Source organism: Canis lupus, chromosome 4, assembly GCF_048164855.1.
Source record: "Canis lupus baileyi chromosome 4, mCanLup2.hap1, whole genome shotgun sequence".
Lineage (NCBI taxonomy): Eukaryota > Metazoa > Chordata > Mammalia > Carnivora > Canidae > Canis > Canis lupus.
The window spans coordinates 6254184-6274422 of record NC_132841.1 but is presented as its reverse complement, the minus strand read 5'-3'; the positions used below and the strand labels follow the sequence as shown (position 1 = coordinate 6274422).

Genomic DNA, 20239 nt, shown 5'->3' with positions numbered 1-20239 from the left:
ACCAATGCATAAAATATTGGTTTTTTTTTTTTAATTCTTTCTTCAAGACCACTGCTTTTTGATTATTTTAGAACAAATAATAAGTACAATAAGTATGCAAATTTTAATCAGTCTCAGTTTGAATGCGTGTGTCAAGTGTCCTCTATAATATGTTGAGAGGCTACTTTTCATTTTCTCTCAGTCACTGTAATTTTAACTGTCCAAGGGTGATAAAGAACAGCTCATTTTAACAACTCACTTTAGTTATACATATTCTTATTTATTTACTAGATTATATCTAGATGGAAGAGATCTATGTTATCTTACACACAGGACCAGAAGCAAAGCATCCCTGGTTCCAAGGCCCTTAGAGTATAAAGAATAATCATCAAAAACCAGGTGGTGAGGGCCTGGGGGAAGGACAAACACCAATAGAGATGATAGAGTATTTTTAATAACAATGAAATGAGGATAGTAGTGATAACATAGCACATGAGATGCACGAATGAAGTCCATGGGATGGCAGTGACATGATGAAAATGACACATGATTTATCTTTACATGTTTATAACACTTCTCTTCTATAGTAGGAGTTGTTTTTTTTTTTTTTTTCTAACTTAAAGGAAGTTTAAGCTTGAGGGAGTCTATGAACCACATGAATTTATGTGTAAGTTGATGGTTATGTATGTATTGTTCTGGGAGGAAGGCTCCTAGCTCTCATTGGATGCTCGGAAGGTTCCAAAGGCCCTCCTCCCCCAAGGGTTAAAACTGAACCATAAGATCAAGTCCTCCAGGAATTTGATCTCAATTATTCTTCACCTTCCAGTGAGATCATTTATTTACAGGTAGAGAAAGGGGGAAATTGAGAGGCTAAGTTGCTTTGCCCAACATCAAGGAAGCAGTCTGGTCTGTTCTTATCTATGATGCTAGATCAGATGGCCTCCTTGTATGAGTTTCTGTGGCGAGTCCATTAGTGAAGAAGGTCCCATTAGAGCCATGCCCACAAGGGAAGGACCAGAAGAGCTCAGAATACCCTCCGATGACTTCCATCTCAATTCAACTGATACATCTCCCTCTCCACAGTCTCCCATGCCCACCGGCCCTTCCCTCCCCATACTCTGCTACCCAAAGTCTCCTTCCAATAGGGCCAAGGCCAACCAGAAAATTCAACTGCAGTATTTTAACGTTTTAGCAAAGTCTCCCATAAGAATGTAATCTTAGCATCACCTTTCTTTGATAAGGCACTGTTTGCTTCGGAATCTTGAAACACTCCATATCTGGCAAAAAGGATACAGAACAGGAAATTAGGGCACACAGATATGAAGGAACTTCCCAGCATTGTAGAAAATAGGATGCAAGTTTAGTTTTCTAGACTCACAATCTGGTCTGTTCTACATTCACTTACACCAGTTCAGCCTACAGAATAGAGCCTGGCATTCTCTGAGTTTGCATTTCCTCCGGCCTGGGGGCAGAGGCCAACAATGAAAGGCACAGGGAAGTCCGCTCCAGCTTCAAGTAGAGGATGGAGGTAAGGGAGTGGTCTACAAGGAAGGAGAACAGAGATTTTGTCCCTTGTTGACAACAATAATATCTACTGTCATTTTATAGTCATAAAATAATTTATTTTATAATTATATTGTTATTAATTTATACATTAGAAAATATTTTAACTATAAAATAAGATTTTCTAATCACAGAAAACTTGGAAAAAAGCAGAAGTAAAAAGAAGAGGAAGGAAAAAAAGGCCTATAGCTCCCTCTCTCCCAGGTAGCATGCTAAATGAACAAATATCCCTGTTGTTTGGATTGGCGCCTCTTCTTTCTAAGGGTGACCCTGAAGTCACAAACTCTTGGTTTCATTGTAAGGACAGCGTGAATGATGAAACCTTTCTTGCAGGCCTCACAGGGCTGTTCCATAGCTTGAATAAAATTATGGGTTTGAAAATGAGAAAACTCACTTGTGAATTGTAAATGTCTATATTACAAATATAAGGAATTCCTACCACGGTCGTTAGAGACTGCTCTGCCGGCACTGTACTCAGAGGTGCCAACATGCTCTCCTCAAAAACACTGCTTCTCATGATAAGTCCCTGCTTTAGAACATAGCATGGATCTCTGTGGCCTTTTATTCAAATCCAAGAGTCTCTGGTCAGATTTTTCTCAGTTCAGAGCCCAGTCTTGTCTTTGATGCCACAAACTATGAATGGCATCAATTCTACTCCATCTAAGTGAATCTTCACATCATTGGCAGACATGTTGGTTTTTTTAGATACTGAAATGTTCTGTATGTTTTCCCTTATATGTACCTTTCTAGCCCATCTTAAAATGGAAATCACTTCTAATGCTTCATTTAATATCATTTCCATCAAAAGGCAGCGTGCTGGGAGAAATGGGGTAACCTACCTGGAACTAGTTTTCTACATGATAATTACATGACACGTCGCTTAAATTTACAGCCATCTTCCGGTTTTTTTTTCTTTTGCAAACTTTTGCTTTCATTCCCTACATCCTTTTCCAAAATGTGTAAAAACTAGATTTTGCAAAAACATGGGATGTGAATGTCATTTGTTGTGTATGAATTTGCTAAGAAATAGGGTGTAGCACAGCTGTTATTTTTCCACATATCCTACTCAATCTGTCATGCGTTTACTGTGTTTTATAAATATGTGTCATATTTGGAAATATATTGTTCACATATCTTGCATGCTTTCCATTTGCAGCATGCTAAAAATACAGTATCAGTTTGTCAACATGGCTTTCAAAAACAACAAGATCCCCTCGTTTGGAAATTCCAACCAAGTCCATAGTCCAGACCAGGCAGTTATTACAAGACATTTCGTTTCCCATTCCTCACTTTGCCCTCATTTGGCTGTGTCTTTGCGTCCCATGTAAGGCATGCTTTAAGCATCTCAGATACGAAAATATCTTTGGTGTGTGACTCAAAAGCAAGATGGTTTACTCAAATTGCCTCATGTTCTAGAATGCATGTTTAAGTGGGTGCAGGAATACAAGAGAAGTCACAATCCAGCTTCCTTCATTCACGGGCCTGTTCCTTCTGATGAGTCAGGAAAAACGCATTGAGATAGCGGTGTTGGGGTGTTTCCACCGAAAGCTCCGAAGTGTGCAAATCATAAATTGAGCTGGCTTCCAGATCACTAAAGATGCTTGTTTTTCTTCCACGTAAACAACTGCAGCCCTGGTTTGAGCTTGAAGTCACGTAGCTTCTTGGAGAATTTAGGACCCAGGCGTGGTGATGTGAGGAAACCAGGACAGGGTGGGAGATGTGGAGGGTCGCATCTAAATACTGTTTTTTCCAGGGGGCCTGAGTGGCTCAGGGGTTGAGCATATGACCTTGGCTCAGGTCGTGATCCTGGGGTCCTGGGATAGAGTCCTGCATCAGGATCAGGCACCCCATGTCTCTGCCTCTCTCTCTGTGTCTCTTGTTAATAAATAAATAAAATCTTTAAAAATACATACATACATACATACATACATACCGGTTCTTCCAGAAAACAAAAACTTACTTGACCTTTCAAAGCCAAAAGAACAAGACAATGGTTAAACAAGGATAAAATGAAGCTGTGTTCTTCCATTTTGCCCTTTTTAGTTTTTATTTTTTAAATTTTTTTGTTTTTTTTCATTCTGCCCTTTTTAAATAGTCTTCCCTATTATAAAGCACATCTTTTATGTGTTTTAAAAGTTTCTTTTAAATAAGGGCAAAATTAGCCTAAGAAATCCACACTCTGGAGCCCATATTTTCAGCAGAGAGAACCACTGCAGTGACAACCACTCTTACGACACCATTATTACTTATTACACGTTTATTTCCTACATTGATCTGACGTTGGCACATGATCCGCCGCCGGCGGCCTCGCGGGGAGGGGAGGCTGGGTCCGCAGGCCCCGTGCGGGTGGGTCCGAGCCTCGGCACCTGTGCCTGCCCCGCGCGGCTGCAACGCTCGGGCTAACTGAGGAGCGGTCCTCACCTGACCGAGAAAGGCCCCGGACCCCCACGATCTCGCTTCCTTTGTGTGCCTCGTGGGGGACTGCGGAGGCCGGCTGGAGAGGCTGCACCCCTGCACCGGGCGTTTGGGGCCCTAGAACTCAGCTTTGGGGTGGGACTCTGGAGGAAGTGTGGAAGGGGCTCTTTCTCCCCAACGTGGGCTCAGAAAATGCATTCCCCAGTTTATGGGAGAGACTTGGCTGCCTCTCAAGAATGCCTCACTGGTTATCATTGAAAAAAACAAAACCACCTCCTGGCGATGTGATCACACGCCCACCTTTTGAGATAGCAGCATATTGTTAACTGCCAGCCAGCTCCTCGGCAGTCCGGACAGGACAATGAGACCTTTGTCCCTGCAGTTTATTGGTCTCCTTTTGCCTGGTCAGCAGCCCTGCCAAGGGAAAGCAGGTACGGTTTCCCCTGCTCCCCAAATGGGGGAAGCTCACAGAGCTTTCAGAGGAGCAATTGGGCCGGGCCCTAGATTTCCCAGCTTGTGTTTTTTTTAGCTCATGTACTTTCTGAATTGTCACCTACCCACACTTCCTTCACCCCAACCCCTGAAGACCTACTGGGGGAAAGCATGACCCTTTTCAGGGTGTGCGCTGGAAGAAACTTTGTGTCTTCAAAAACCTTAATTTATTTCCAAACATTAAATTCTCAGTATCCATCCATTGCTTTTCCATCGTGTGCCTATAGCTTTGCTAAATAGAAATAGATCAAAAAGTATGCAGATGACCTTCCTACCCAGAGATTCTAAGATGACCCCAATGTCTGTCACCTTTGTATCATCTTCTCCTCCTTGAGTGTGAGCAGGGCTTTAATTTGCTTCTAGCCGATAGAGCACAGCAAAGGTGATAGGATATCATTCTGATGCTTCATTACCTTAGTGGCAAAGGTGAAGGGATTTTGCAGATGTAATTAAGATCTCTAATCGGTTGTCTTTAAGTTAATCGAAAGAGAGATTATCTTGGGTGGGTCTGACCTAATCAGATGAGGCCTTCAAAAGAAAATCTAGAGGTCAGAGACAAAGCAGCAGATTCCCTGTCTCCCTTCTGGCCTCAAAGAAACAGACAGTTAGGAGCTGTATGGCTTTGAGGAAACGAATTCTGCCTGTGGGCCTGCAGAGGAAGGACCCTGAGCCCAGGGAGACCTGAGCTCCAGCTGACACACTGACTGCAGTCTTGTGACACCCTGTGCAGAGGACCCAGGTACCCAGTGGAAGCTGTGAGATAAAAAAGTATGTGTCATTTGAAGCTGCTGAGTTTATGGTAATTTGTTACATGGTGGTAAAAAACTAAGACACTTATGAGCTAAGAAGGAGCTAGGACTCAACCCAATTTAGCAGGTATCTGTAAAATCTTAGATTTACCACCCTCTCCAAAGTATATATATATTTTTTAGCTTCTTGGACTATTACATACATTAAACATAAAGGTGATATGTAACACTAATAACTATCTATACCCATGGTGCTAAAACAGGTCTTGTCATTTAGAAACAATAGTGACAGCTGTATTTTCTCCCTCATTCTCTTCTTGTGTCATACACACACTTTCTCAACCAGTGGCTCCTGGGGAGGTCCTGTTGGTAACATCAGCAATCCCATTAAGAAGCATCAGATAATGGGGCACCTGGGTGGCTCAGTGGTTAAGCATTTGCCTTTGGTTCAGGTTGTGATCCTGGAGACCTGGAATCAAGTCCCACATCGGGCTCCTTGCATGGAGCCCGCTTCTCCTTCTGCCTATGTCTCTGCCTCTCTCTCTCTCTGTGTCTCTCATGAATAAATAAATAAAAACTCAAAAAAAAAAAAAAAAAAAGAAGCATCAGATAACTGTTCCACGAAGAACTTTTTAATTTCTCTTACACCCAGAGGAGTCATGTGGAGAGGGAGAGTGGGTTCTGTGTGAAAATCACAGGAAGAGTTTTCTCTGGAACGCTGGAGTTTCAAGAGCATGTCCATCCTGTGCATGCGACCTCTTTAAGGCAGTGCCTCAAACAGTACAAGTACAAGTAGGACGATACTAAGCACAGCAGGTGCTCAGCAAACACTGAATATACAAGAGTGGAAAATCATCTTCACTTCAAAAATGTTGGATGAAATGGTTTGTCTGTGAGCACTTGACAGTGTATTTGACCTGAAAACTTAGTGAGCCTCTCCCATATTAGTTATTGGTCAGAGCATGGGATTTTCTTGCTGTCACCAGGGCTAGCGAGCAGAAGGCAGTGAGGGCTGTGGTGGTAAGCCTGCCTGGGAAGGTGCAACCACCTAGAAGCCAAAGCTGGTGGAATCATAAAGCACCCCCGGAATTCAGGGCCGGGGGTGGGGAGGGTTGGGGAGTGTGTGCTTCAACCTCCTCCTATGAAAAGCCCATTTTGACAAAAATGCAAAAACAATATTACTGACACAGAGTAGGGGTGAGTGGTCAGTGGTCCAAAGCCTTGGGTGGTGGCTGTGTGTTAACCAATAGGACACCAGAGAGAGGCCCAGCATGTCCCATGAGCCGTATAGACTTGGTCAGGTCACTTAACCCACCCAAGCTTTGAGTCTCCCCATTGAACAATAGGGGTAATTTTAGGGCCTAGGTCATAGAGAAACGGTGTTGAGCTGCTGTGAGAATAAAGCAATTCACAGTGACAAGCTGGGAGAAGGAGGCCTGGTTCAATAAATATTTATGGCTATTATTCACAGCGGCAAACCTGAAAGGTAAACGGCAGGAGTGGCTGGTTGGATATTACAAAGTCTTGGGAATGCTTCACCATCTGCCTCTTATTCCAGAAAATTCTACGTTCACCCTGTGACCCCACCAACATCAGTGCCAACTGGATTCAACAGAGAAAGTACACAGACTCTGGGGTGCCGGGCAGGCAGAGCCAGCCCTTGTGCTGTGTGTGAGCTGCTGGTCTGTTGTCACCGTCCTTGCCCGGGATGGCAGTGGTGGCAGCCAGGCCTTCTTTCCAGTCATGCCCTCCTGCGCCCTTGCCACCCCGCCCCCAGGCCCCATTCTCTCCCTCTGCATGTCCCAACAGTGGCCTTCTGTGCTCCCTTTTGTTCACGCTTCCGCTGGGCTGGACTCACCCTAGTTCACAGGCTCTAGGTCTGACCTCAGAAGCCCTGGAGCCCCAAGGTTAAAGCGGAACCAGGCTGGCTTACTGGTGCTGTCCTTACCAGGGAGTCAGAGGGCAACTCCTCAAAAGTGAGAAAGGAAAAAAAAAAACCCTTGACCAATGTGAATTCAAACTCCCCCAGTTTGGGCCATCACGAAGAAAACAATAAAGCAGAGGGGAGGCTGCCCACACTGTGGTGTCTGAGACAGGATCCGAGACCTTCCCGGGAAGGGGAGAAATCCTTTCTGGCTGACTCCCCTGACTCTGTGTTTCCTACAATTCTACAACAAAGATCCAGGAACATGAGAAAAGGAAACTGAGAAAATGTGTCCTGGGATCCAAATTTAAGCCAAGAACAGGACAATGTGAGCCAAATGGAAATGAGGCCAAGAGTGCTTTCTCGGGGCCCCAGTGTGTTTTTTTCTTCTTTTTCTTCTTCTTTTTTTTTTTTTTTTTCCAAATGCCCAAACCTGTTTAACTGCTTAGTGTGAACTATAGTTCTGGGATACAGTTCACTCTGGGAAAGGAAATTTAATTAGCTCAGGCAACCTCACCTCCAATCTTAGGTCGACATAGTCAAATGGCACATTCACAGTGATTGCTGCCAATAGATTCGTGAAAGAAGGAAAAGAGAGAGGAAGAAGGGGAATGAGAGGGTAAGCAAGGGACATACTTTAATTAAGAGTTATATTGAGAGAGGTTGTCCTATATCAGCTGCGGAAAGCGACAGCCTCTCCTCATTGCTGGCCCCAATAAATTCCGGATTACATTATGCATGTGCGTGGACTGCTTTGACTCACACACTCTACGTCCCATTCACAGGAATTTAAGTGATCAAAGTTCTATGATCAGGAATTCCAAGATACTGATAACAACCCACATGTGCAGAGTGCCTTGCGGTTTGCAAAGCAGTTGCCTGGTTATTATTATACTTGGTTCTTCACAATCGTGCCATGAGGAAGTTGTCACTGTCCCCATTTCCCAAGCGAAGACAGTATGCTGACATCTGCCTCCCGGAAGGAGGTCACAGAGTCACAAGGGTCCTGGCCAGACCTGATGCTCAATCTCACAGCCTTTTCCATATCCTGGGAAAATGGTGACTAGCAAACACAGAGAGGGAAACTGAGGCACAGACCCGTGTAGCAGCTTGATGATGGCACAGCTGGGACCATTGGCTCTTAGAACACCTTAGAGTTTTGACTCCCTGGTATTGACATGATTCTCTAAGTTCTCGTGAGAAAGGCTGTATGTCAAGAAAGCATTATTACATCTGGTCAGAACTGGAAGGATTTAGAGGTATGACATTCTGTCTCACAACGTGCTAGTGTGATTATCTGGCTATTAGCTGGCAAGTGCGGTTATCTCATATTAGCTATTAAATGTGTGCTGTGAAGAATGTCATTCCAGAATAGAAGTAGAGCTCCAGGCCCATTTATGATCCTGGGCAGAGTCTGAGTAATCTAGCGCATCTGAATCACAAGAAAGAGGCAAGTCTCAATTTGGAATCAGAAAATGATGCAAACATTTCTGAGCCCTGGGAAAGGAGGGAAGCCTGGGCAGAACCGGGATCTGCCTAGAAAGGTCAGTTGTTCTCTCCTGCTTGCTTTCCCTTTGTCCGGCTGTGGCGTGTCCTCCCGGCCCATCCTCTGCTCGTGTGCTTGTAGGTGCCGGATGGACCCTCATGCAGGGTTACAGTCGTGGGTACAGGAATAGAACCTTCTGTGGATGGGTTGGCTTCCCCCTCTGACTAAAAATCTGTCAGCAAGACCCAAACCCCAGTGACTGGCCTTGGAGAATGGAGGGTGTCTATGTTTTGCCCCTTCCAAGTTCTTTCGTTGCGTTTTATTGTTCTTCCTACTTAGATATTAGGCTGTCTCCATGATGTGAGACATCCTTCCTTTCTAGAATTTCCAGGAAGCCCAGTTCCCTCCCACGTGTTAGATTTAATGTAATTGAAACCAAAGTTTGAGGCTATTTCTCCTAATTCAGGAAAAGTTGTGTGCTTGGCAACCCAAATGGAAAGAGACGAAAAAAATGGTAGTGGATTTTTGTGGTGTTTTTCTCATTTTGGTTGTGTGTGTATGTTTCATAAAGCGCGCAAGAGAATTACACTCAAAACGCAATTGCTGGGAGAGATAGAAACTCTTGTAATTCATGTTGTGCATAATGGATTTGGCAGGCCCAAGCATAGAAATTTCCAGAAGTGTTTGCGTGGCAGCAATTCTTAGCCAATTCACATTTTTTAGCTGTCCTGGCCAGCTGCCCAGCCTACAGAAAAAGTCTTGTATCTCCGCAAGTTTGGCTGGCCTCTCTGACGAGTTTCCAAACTGCATGGCAACATTGGATGAGCTTATTTTCAAGTGCCAAAAAAACTCCTGCTACTTATATTGTCACTAAATACCAGATGTGCTTAATAAAGAGCAAGCAGAGCCAAACCTAGGGTAATCAAATAACCTATCATTAACATTTTCTAAAAACAAAAAATGCAATTGGAACACCAGATTACTGTTTTTCTTTGTTTGCTTTACGCCCTATTACTGGAACCCCTAGGGTGTTGGGAACAGGACTCGGGTGGGGAGGCCAGCTCTGGCAGCGATGAGGACGCTGTTTACAATCACACCCTTCACATCTGAAACATGTGTGAGAAAGTCAAGGCCCCAGCAGATTTCCTCCAGCAAACCCCCCACTCCCCCACCCTCACAACCCTCTCTCCAGCCCCCCAGGGAGGGGCTCTCACCGCCCCGGAAAGTGCTGAAAAGTTGAGGTGTGCTGGGATTTGACCTTTTAGGAGAGAAACAGAGGGAGACGGAAGAGTAAGAGCTGGGCCTTTGCAAGTTAGAGGCTGGAAGCCACTGTAGCTGCTGCTGCTGCTGCAAAAATGCAGGGAGGTTCTGGAAGCCTTAAAGGCACACGGGGATACTGTGTGGCTTTGTCAGAGGCCCTGGCTGGGCTTCAGCTGGTAGACTTTAAAGTATTTCTTAACACAAAAAAGCTCCAATTCTATTTTCCCTCCCTCTCATTGCTATAAATTCTCCTCCCTCCCTCCCTCCCTCCCTCCCTCCCTCCCTCCCTCCCTCCCTCCCTCCCTCTTACCTTCTTTCCTTCCTTCTTTCCTCCCTGTCTTCCTTTCTCTCCTAGTTTTCTGGGGATCCAGTGGGAGGAGACATAGGGCTGGCACAGTCCACTCTGGCTGTATTCAGGGTCACTCCCACTGTCTCTTTCCCTCCTCCAGACCCTGATACCCTGGGGGCACACGTTTTTTTTTTTTTTCTAGTCCTGCCTTCCCAAACCCACAGGTGTGAAGAGATGACAAGAACAAACATCCTTCTTGCCCTGAGGTGGGTGACCTCAGGAGATGGCAAACCTGAGTGTTGGGGGTGTTTAAAGAGAAAGAGATGGAATCTCACCATAAGAAATGTGAGAGTCAATAACTATTCCGAAAATATTTGTGATCTGCATTAAGACAACTGTATAAATAAAGAAATAAGTGACTCAGCCTTTGGAGAGTTGTTTCAAGAACCTGTTACTAAAAATGCATTATAATCCAACTGTGCCTTGAACGCCATCGTGCCAAGGCAAACTCAGTGAGAAGATGCACAGTGTTTTCCTGTTGTGTGGAGTCATGGGGGGATAAACCATGAATGTGGCCTAATTAGCAATGAAATGCTTTGAAAATATTTGATTGAAGTGGATGAGGTTAGCAAAACAATGTGGAGCTGACGTCTATAATAATGCCTTTTGAACTTCCCTCCTAGCTGTACTCACATGGGTTTCACCCATCAGTTGTGTTCTTGAAAAGTCGCGTGTGAATCCATAGGCTAAGTGGAATTATGTCTTCAATGCTTTAGGGATACTCCTGGTGTGGAGGAACCAACCCCATGTCAGTGAAGAAGCCACAGAGAGAGTCAGTACCCACGACTGATTTGTCTCTGCTGGGTTTGGACGGCCCCCTGTCCCCTTGGCCCGAGCCGAGCCTTTGAGGACACGCATGAGCAGCGTCTAGTTCTCCTTTGCTGGGTCATGAGAGGAAAGAGCTTGTCTTGGAGAAGGGTCAAGGGCAGGCTGTTTTGTTCTCCAGCAACAAAACAGAGCAGGCTAGAGGAAACCACCCAAGTGACGAGCTCTGCAGAGGGCAAGTGAAGGCTGAGTCTAAACACAAAAGTGGAGGAGCCCATCTCCTTGGAGCTGTTTATATTACATAACTCAAATAAACACAGCAGTGCAAGAACGGTTCCCTTGGCGAGGGCCAGGACCACAGAGCCGAGAGGCAGACAAAGGGCGTCGCCTCCAGCCCTGGTCAGAGAAGCCTCCTTTCAAACAATGACACGGACCACAGCAACCCGACTAACCCACAGGGACACACCAGCACGATGCAGCAGGATACCCGAACGGATTAACAAGAACCGTTTAATTAGGACTTCTAAGGTGTCTTTCTTTGCTCTGGCTGAGAAATAGACCCTGATCAGAGCAAGAAGCAGCAGCAAAACTGACCCCGAAATGGCTCTTTTCATTTGCAAAGGAGGGGTGGGTATGAGGAGGCACCTGTGAGCCCCTGGGAAGCTGGGAAACCAGGCCCAGGCAGGAGGGAGCACAGCCGCTGCCTCCCACCCCCCGACAACCCCAGGGGAACAGCCTTCTCAGCCCTGGGGCGAAGCAGGGGGACCCCGGCCTTCTGGGAAGCATCGGGCAGTTTCCATGGCGTCAGTGCGAGCAAGAAGAAGAAGAAAAAAAATAAAAGTTTCCAACTCCGTAAATGAGCACAGGCCCACAGGCCCCACGTCTGAACGAAATCAGAGAGTCTTGAAATTGAGAGCAGGCGAGAACCTACTGAAACCTTCTTTTTCATCAGCAGCCTGCAGCCTCCTGGGACAGCAGCCCCTATCATATGCCAGGGGACAAGAATAGAACTAAAAATTGAGAGCACAGCCCTCAGCACGGGCTGATAGTCCTGGTTGCCAACAGTTGCCCCATTAGTAGGCTATGGGGACATGCTAGGGAACATTTTCTCTACAAGGCTTGTGTTTAAAAATACATCTTGCTTCAGAGCCGGCCTGGGGCGTGGCCGGGGAGTCAGCCTTCTCTTCTGGGCTGAGCAGGTGCTTGTCACTCTGTGATTCACTGCAGATCACTTACCCTCTGGGCTTGCCCCTTCCGCACCACGTGACAGCGACCCAGACCTCCACGAGGGCCCCTCGCAAGTTAATGTCTTAGACGATTCCTGGATGAAAGCCACACTCCACAGTCGCCCTCCCCAGGGTACACACAGGATGCGCGCGTGGCCGGGGCTGAAAGGCGATGGTGACCAAGGTCACACTTCACTGCCAAGGGTGCCGACCCCTTCGCACTCTGTGGATGTATCCCTGGAGATAGTTCTCTCCCTGTTTCCTTATTCTTGAGAGGAGGACAAGAGCTCCCACCCCCATCCCGAGGACGGTTAGGAGCAGTAGCTAACGGAAGTGGCCGAGAAGCTCTCGGCAGATGCCAAATTCAGAATCAAGTGTTGAGTGATGGCCTCCCTCAGCGACCCTACGCACTGCACTGCGTTACCTCCGTGCCCCGCTCTAACTGCTCCGATGACAGACTGCCCCGTGGGGCGTGAAGCCGGTCTGCCCAGAAGTCCCGGGTTCTGCTACAGAAGGTTGCCTTTGCAGGAACCACTGCAATCCCTGCGTGTCCAGACTTATGTTCTGGGTAGGAGACAACAGGTGATGGATGAGCTGCCAAGGCGGGGAGGCTGCCAGCATCCAGCCCAGGCACCCGGGGCTTGGCACCCCTTTCCCGAGGGGAGGTGGAGGTGAATACATCAACATGGTGGGGTCAAGTTTGAGTCCGCCTCCATGAAGCCCTGGGGAACCTCCTTTTTGAAAAACAACTGGGACAGTGTGACAGCTGTTTAAGGATGCAAAGGAAAGGGTCCCCCGGGAAACCTCCCCAGGGAAGGCTCTGCCTGCAGGAGGCTGTGAGTGACACACAAGACAGCCGGCAGGAGTGGGGACAGCCTGGCCTGCGTGACCGTCTGCCTCGTCAGTGATCGGAAGCAGAGTACATGTGTAGAAGCTGGTGGTCGCGATGACCACAGCAGCAGTGCCACTGACTAGTACCGGTGGTGGGGCCTATAGAGCAGTTAGACGGCTCTGAGGCTGTGGCCCTGCAAGGACTTGACCGTGACATGGTTGCCACGTCGGAGTCCTCGCTGCTCCTTCAGCAGTTTAGTTTGGGGCCTTTATAAACAAGACCCAAATCGGGTTTTATGGCTGCCAGCTATCTGCAGCCACTTTAACATCTGGTTCCTTATGCAATTGTCCCTCATGACAAATGAGTGGTGGGGCACAAAGATGTGAAGGATGGGGACAGAGAGCTCACCTTGAGAAGCTAAGCACTGGAGGTAAGAAGGGACCTGGTGACACACCCTGTTTGCATGGGAGTAGCTGCCTCTGAAGCAGGCTGAGAGAACTATGGAAGTCCCTGGACTTAGATCCCAAAGATCTAGGTCTGACTTCCTGGATCGACCACGTCCTAGCTGTGTGAGCTGAGGCACATTAGCTAATGTTTCTGAGACTTCATGGTCTTCCCTGTGAGCCAGAGCTGATGATGCCAACCTCAGGGAGGTGAGGGAAGCTCAGGGGAAGAGACAACCCCAGGTGGCAAGGCAAATGAGCAACATCTGATTCTGTATGCAGGCATGACCTCTTAACCTTTGAGGGCAAATAACCCTGTGGGGTGTGCAGAGTCGTCTGCCTCAGCCTGGGGAGTAGGCAAAGAGCCTTGGAAGTCAGTCTGCCCGCCTCCCCCTGACAGCTGGCAGCAGACCGGGACAGGATCTGCATGTCCCTTGCAGCCCAGAGTGCTTGTCACCAGGCCGCGGCAGCCTTGTCCTCGGCTCACCAGACAAAGGATTGGTCTTCCCCTCGTGGGCCGCTCTCCCTCCCGGCTGCCCAGGGGGCACTCCCTCTTCTGGGCCCCTAGGGTACCACCCCCGGGGAACTGAAGGCCCAGAAAGAGGGCAAAAGGGAGTAAGCAGGGCACCAGGGAGAAGGAGGCTCGTTATTGTCTTTCTAGATGAATCTCCGGGCCGCAGCAGTGCAGGGCGCGTACCAGGCCTGCAGCAAACCTGTCTGCTGTGGGGCTGTCTCAACATGCCATTTGGAAAGTCAAGGTTTTCAATGTAAACTTTGTTCTCCCTACCCTTTCTTCAGGGATTCACAGATGCAGCGTCTCTCGGCACTTCCTTTCCACGTCTCTGGGCTGAAATCCGAGGTCACGTGGTATCTCTGTCAGAACAAGTCTGCTCCGCGGCCAACCATCCTATGGGACAGGGCAGGGCCCGGATGGCGTTGGCTCCCGGGTCTGCCCTGGTGTAGGGTTCTCAGTGGCCCTATTTTTGGCAGAGCTTTTTTTTATCCTTGCTCTTTATCACAAGCCTGTCGGGCAAATGACAGAGGAATTGCAAGCTTGAATGGGCTTGTCTGACAGGCCAACTTTCATCCTGGGTGCTGCCGCCTGACTTTTAAAAAGGCACTCGGAGCAGAAGAGAGTAATTTCACACTGATTCCTGGCTGTAATTTGCTTTTGGGTTTAAAATGTCGCATTTCAATCATCCTTGCTTCAGGCCAGAGGGGAGAAGATGGACCACGCGCGCCGTCCGTGTTTGTAACAGACACGCGCAAAGGCAACTGCTTCGCTCCGAAGCCACCCTGGCAAGCACACCGAGGAGCCCTCTCCCAGGGCAGACAAGCGCGTTCAAAGGCATCCGTGATAACTTAGCAGTTCTAGCAGGCAGAGCGAGCGAGCTGCAGGTGACACAAAGCCTGGCCTGGGACATCCCCATCAGCAAGCGTGTATTAGACTACCTCTCTCCCCCAGGCCGCGGGAAGCAGAGGAGATGCGGAGCTTTAGGCAAACCTCAGAAATGGAAGGGTCAGAAACCCTGTGCGCACCTGACTGCACCAAGGACAAGACAAGGTCCGGCTGTGGCTGTGGAATTCAGCTGGGGCAAGCGTGAGCCAAGAGGTACAAGGAGAGAAGCAGGAAGTGGCCTCCCTGCTCATGCGGGCGGGTGAGCTTGTGCGTGGAGCATCCTCGAAGAAAAGGGACAGAGGCGCGTGGGAAGGTCAGGGGCACGGTTGTGCCTGGTCAGCAGCAGGAAGGGTGACTTCTCCCGGCGCAGCCATCATCCCAGCCTTCGCCTCCTCTCACCAGGCTTCCTTACAGGCCACATGCTGCCTGACATGTAATTCTTTTTTCCTGGGATGGCTTCTAATGTCCCCCCACCTTAATCTTGCTCCTCACCTGCTTATAAATCCTTTGAGCTCAGGAACCACTATCTAGCCCTCTCTGTCCACTCCAGGCTGACCCAACCTGACCTCCCTTGACCCTCCCCACAGAACTGCCAGCATCCCTTGGGCAGGGGGTGACGCCTCGCTCTGTGGATCTGGGGTGCTTTCTGGAGGCCTGACAGGGAAGCTGGACTGGTGGCATTGCCAGGGGTTGCTGCTGCCTCTTCTATCCGGCTGTGGGTGCCCTGGGAGCAGGATCCACCTTCATGTCTCAGCTCTTGGCTCCTGGCACAGTGCCTGGCACTCAGCAAAGGTTTACTGAATGAATGCATTCCCCATGTTTGGCCCATCCTGGGGGAACGGGCCCAGCATGTTTGGGGGGACAGAGTCAAAGATAGGAGACAAGATGAATGCTTCAGAGGGAAATGAGGCCCCGGGACCCTCCTGATATGCTGGGGGCACCCGGGGCCAACCCTAGATATGATGCTTTGGGAAGTGATGCTTGCTTTCTGGAGCCCCTGCCTCATCTTGAGACCGTGTTCTACTTTGTCGGGTTTTTCCAAAACTTTCTGTCAGCTTTCTCTTATGGCCTTCAGTTACACTGCTGGACTAATTAACAGTCTCCAGAGATGGACTGTGGGGTCTGGGTGTACAGGGGCCATGTGTCAGGGTGGGGAGCTGGACAGAGAGGGTGGTGAAGATCAGGGGCTCAAGGCTGCCCCCCGCCCTGCCATGTGATGTGGATGGGGGTGCTCAGCTTCCCTGCACACGGAACTCTAGAAGGGATGCAGAGAGTCTCCATTGAGTCCTCCAGAAAGTTAGGCACACTGATGCATGCGAGTGTCCCAGGTGATGCCCAGCACATCGTAAGTGCTCATTAAAAGCCAGTTCCTGCCATTTGAAACCAGAAGATGAAATCAAGTCTGGCTTTTTCCACTTGCAAGTTGTGTGGCCCGAGTGGGTCAAGGTGCCTTACCTCTCCCCTCACAGTCTCTGGTTTCTGAGATGAGGACAGAACTGCTGGCCTCGTTAGTGTTGTGAGGATCAAGGAGATAAGGGGAACGAGTGTGTTCTGTGAGCCAGGAGGTGTTTTCCTGAGGTAGTTGTGAAGTTACCTGAGTGAAGGCATCGAGAGGTGAGGCTCCGTGGGGATCCTGCCATGTGAGAGCTATGCCTTCACGGGGACAATGGCTGTGTATTAACCAAACTTGTGATTTCTATGAAGTACATGCTTTAACAGCCACCCATGAAGCTTTTAGCAACCCCTAAGCAAATCGTGACTCTTCCAATGTGAAGGTCAAGCCTGTGTGTCAACTTGGCTGAGCCACGGTACGGTATATGGTCAAACATTATTCTGGATGTTTCCATGATGTTTCCATGTTTCCATAATATTCCATGAAATATTTTTCTGGATGAAATTACATTTAAATCATTGGACTTTGAGTTGAGCACATTCTCCTCCAGAATGTGGGTGGGCCACATCTAAACAGTCGAAGGCCTGAACTGAACAAAAGATTGACCTCCCCTGAGCAAGAGGAAATTCTGCCAGCAGACAGGCTTTGGACTTGAACTGCAGCATTGGCTCCTCCTTGGGTCTCCAGTCTGCCAGCCTATTTGTCAGATTTTGGACTTGCCAGCCTCCATAATCACCATGATCACATGAGCTAATTATTTAGAATAAACTTCTTGGGGATCCCTGGGTGGCTCAGTGGTTTAGCGCTGCCTTCAGCCCAGGGCGTGATCCTGGAGACCCGGGATCGAGTCCCACGTTGGGCTCCCGGCGTGGAGCCTGCTTCTCCCTCTGCCTGTGTCTCTGCCTCTCATTCTCTCTCTGTGTCTCTCATAAATAAATAAATAAATAAATAAATAAACAAACAAACAAACAAACAAACAAAATCTTTAAAAATAAGTAAAATAAAATAAACTTCTCTCTCTTTCTCTCTCTGTCTCACACATACACGCACACAGACATACACATATTCTGTTGGTTCTGTTTCTTTGTAGAACCCTAATATACCCATAAACATTTGGAGTCCTCAGCTTTAAACTGTACAGTCTAACAGTCCCAGTGAACGTGAATTTCACACGGGGGCCAGTTTCAAACCTAACCAGCCAATCCTGAGCCTGGTTGCTTTGCCTTGCCCGATCCTTTCCACAGAAACCACAGCTGAGGTTCTTGCCTCCAGGTCCCCCCTACCTCTGCCTCCTGACCGACCCTGGCGCTTACCAGCGTGGCCCTGGGTGGTTCACCATGTTCTCTTGAGCAAACTATGAGTACAATAAAACCTGTACAATTTCTCAGTCTCTTTCTCTTCACTTGTGTCTGGTCTTCCCATACCTCACCCAAGATAATATAATAAAACAGACAGTGATGCCCCGAGGAAGCCCTGGGCCAGCCTCCAGCAATGGGCGAGTAGCTTATTTGCCCCCTCAGGTGGCACTGTGCTAGATGCCACAGGACTATTCTACATGAGATCTAGGGCTGGTGGAATGCCGGGCAGCATTTTAAGCAGCTTGTGCCAGAAGAATCGTTCCTTGCTTAAAACAAAATTCATCATCACCATCATCATCAATGAGATCTGGCCCTCCAGAGAGCCCACATGAGCCATGTTCTCAGTGAGAGCAAGTGTGCATCTGGAGGCTCTTTATTAACCCTTTCAGGCCCCACAGCATTTCCAGCATTCAGGAACATTCCTGAAGCATCTTTGTCTAAGAGCTCATTCACCTCACCTGGGGTCGGGTGGGGGTGGGGGGTGGGGGGTGGAAGGTGGAAGGAGAGGAGGGCCGTGACCTCCTAGGAAAGGGTTAAACCACCCTGGGTGACCCACAACGTCATAGAACTACACAGTTATAGAACCCAAGGCTTTCAGAGCCTGGGAGGAAGCTACCAGGTCCTCTGGGCCCAGTACCCCTCATTTTGCAAAGGAAGAAAGAATCCCGACCAACACAAAGTCATGCACTCACCTGTACCCCTGCCATGGAGCCCCAAATGAATGCTGATCTGAAGGCTGGATCAGGGAATGGCTTTTACCTGCAACCAGCAGCTCATTCTGTGGGCTCTCTCCCTGAGTGGGTTGGTTGTCGTGGGGGCCCGTTCCCGCATCCGTCCAGGTCGATCAGCCTATGCTTCTCTCCGTCCATCTATTCCTCACCCCCCAAAGACACTAAGGATGCAGATTTGGCTTGCACTCACTCCCTCCTCTTTGCTGTTTGTTCTCCTGTCCACCCAAGGGTGGAGAGGGGTGCTGCGGAGGGCTTAGCACAGGGGTGGTGGTGGGGTGGGGTTTGGGGGGAACGGCCAGCCATAGCCAGCATCACTGCGGTGGTTTTGAAACCCTCCAAGTCCCTCATATGTCTGTGGTTGGTGTCACCCAGGCAGGACTGCATGGCCGAGTTAGAAGGGACTTTAATGAATATACCCCAAATAATAAAGGGCTGAAAATAAGCACATCACTTGTCTTGACAGTATCTACCAAGGCCAGCACAGGAGGCCAGTAGATGGCACCAAGGACCAAAAATGTAAATAAACCTCTCACTGGGAGCCACTGCTTCCCTGTCTGTCCCCCATGGCCAGGAAGACTATCTACCAGGCTCCTGCTGGGGGCCACTGAGTCAAACCTACAGCTGATGATGAAAGGGGCCGCAGGAATCCATGAGATCAGTAGTGACACTGCTTTTTACAGGAGCTAAGAGAAGAGCAATTAAATCTTGTGCTTCGGGCCATATAAACTGATCTCCACAGGAGGGCAAGAATTAATGTGATTCGAAACGCACAGCCCCGCCCAGGCCCTCCAACAGCCTTGTACACGGACCAAGCGCTGGACGGGGAAGATTTGTTCCGAGCACTGGGTATTAACCAGCACACAAATCAGGAGCTTCAACCTGATGGGCCTCAAGGCTGATCCAGTGTGGCAAACCCAGAGCTCCTTACCGCTCCTCCCCGCACTTGGTTTATTACACGCAATCTGTACAGGGGCTGTTTTCACACTTAATGGCAATCCTGAATCACTATCTATTTCCCATCTTTGCCTGCAAAACAGCAACCTAGAGCTCGTGCTGCACCATAAATACTCGGCCCCATAAAGCCACTGCTGTATAGATTTGCCTTTTTGTGTATGTGTGTGTCTGATTCGCTAGCACTTTGGCAGCCTTCCAGGCTCTAAGAGAGGAAAAAAACCATCCTGAGCATCCCAACAGCCTCATTTTGATCTGTGATATTGAGCAACTCATTTCCACTTCACAGGCTCTGCTGAGCTGTGCCACAGAAAGACAAATCCCAGACGTGGAAGGGGTGGGAGGAGGTGGAGGAGGAGGGACCGACGGGGAGGAAGGATGGTGGAGGAGAGGGAGGGAGGGAGGGAGTGAGGGGAGAGAAGATGAAAGCAGAAAAGAACCGCATTTATTAAGCTGTTTTTCTTTTGGTGAAAAGAAGCATTTATCAGTGATTTCATATATCATGTGAGAGGTGGCTTCCTGCCAATTTCCAAGAATCCAAACAACCCACTGACATCATATGCTAAATATAGCTCAGCCTTTGCTTTAGGTGAATAAATAATGCGGCTGGAAAGGAATAGGTTCTCTTCAGTTACATGTTTATTATGATCAGGCTGTCAGGCTTGTGTAATCAAAAGAATAATGCCCAGTTCCAGGGAGGGACTGTGGGCAAAGGGAGGTGACCGAGAAAGCCCCCTTCTGATTGCCTTTCCAGATGGCCAGCTGAGCCTGGCCTGGAAGGGGAGGTGGGCCATTCAGGTGTGGCAGGTCTTCAAAGCCCTGACGAATGTGCATGTGCATGTACGTGTGCGTGTGTGTGCGCGCACAAGAGTGTGAGGGTGTTTCTATGTCTGCCCTGCCCTCCAAACTGGTAAGGAGAACTGG

The 20239-nt window shown here is 48.5% G+C and overlaps 3 long non-coding RNA genes across 3 annotated transcripts; 2 read left to right on the top strand and 1 right to left on the bottom strand.

Annotated features, from left to right (window-relative positions):
• Nucleotides 1-238: 238 nt before the first annotated feature.
• LOC140631782 (uncharacterized) lies at nucleotides 239-10254 on the bottom strand. Its single transcript, XR_012029299.1, has 3 exons — nucleotides 10179-10254; nucleotides 1385-1520; nucleotides 239-1256 (listed from the first exon to the last, which is right to left on the bottom strand). It is a non-coding gene; the product is annotated as an uncharacterized lncRNA (long non-coding RNA).
• On the top strand, nucleotides 8528-11822 carry LOC140631784 (uncharacterized). The gene is made up of 2 exons (XR_012029302.1): nucleotides 8528-8666; nucleotides 10934-11822. It is a non-coding gene; the product is annotated as an uncharacterized lncRNA (long non-coding RNA).
• A 43-nt stretch (nucleotides 11823-11865) lies between these two features.
• LOC140631783 (uncharacterized) lies at nucleotides 11866-17287 on the top strand. Its single transcript, XR_012029300.1, has 2 exons — nucleotides 11866-13470; nucleotides 14282-17287. It is a non-coding gene; the product is annotated as an uncharacterized lncRNA (long non-coding RNA).
• Nucleotides 17288-20239: the final 2952 nt, after the last annotated feature.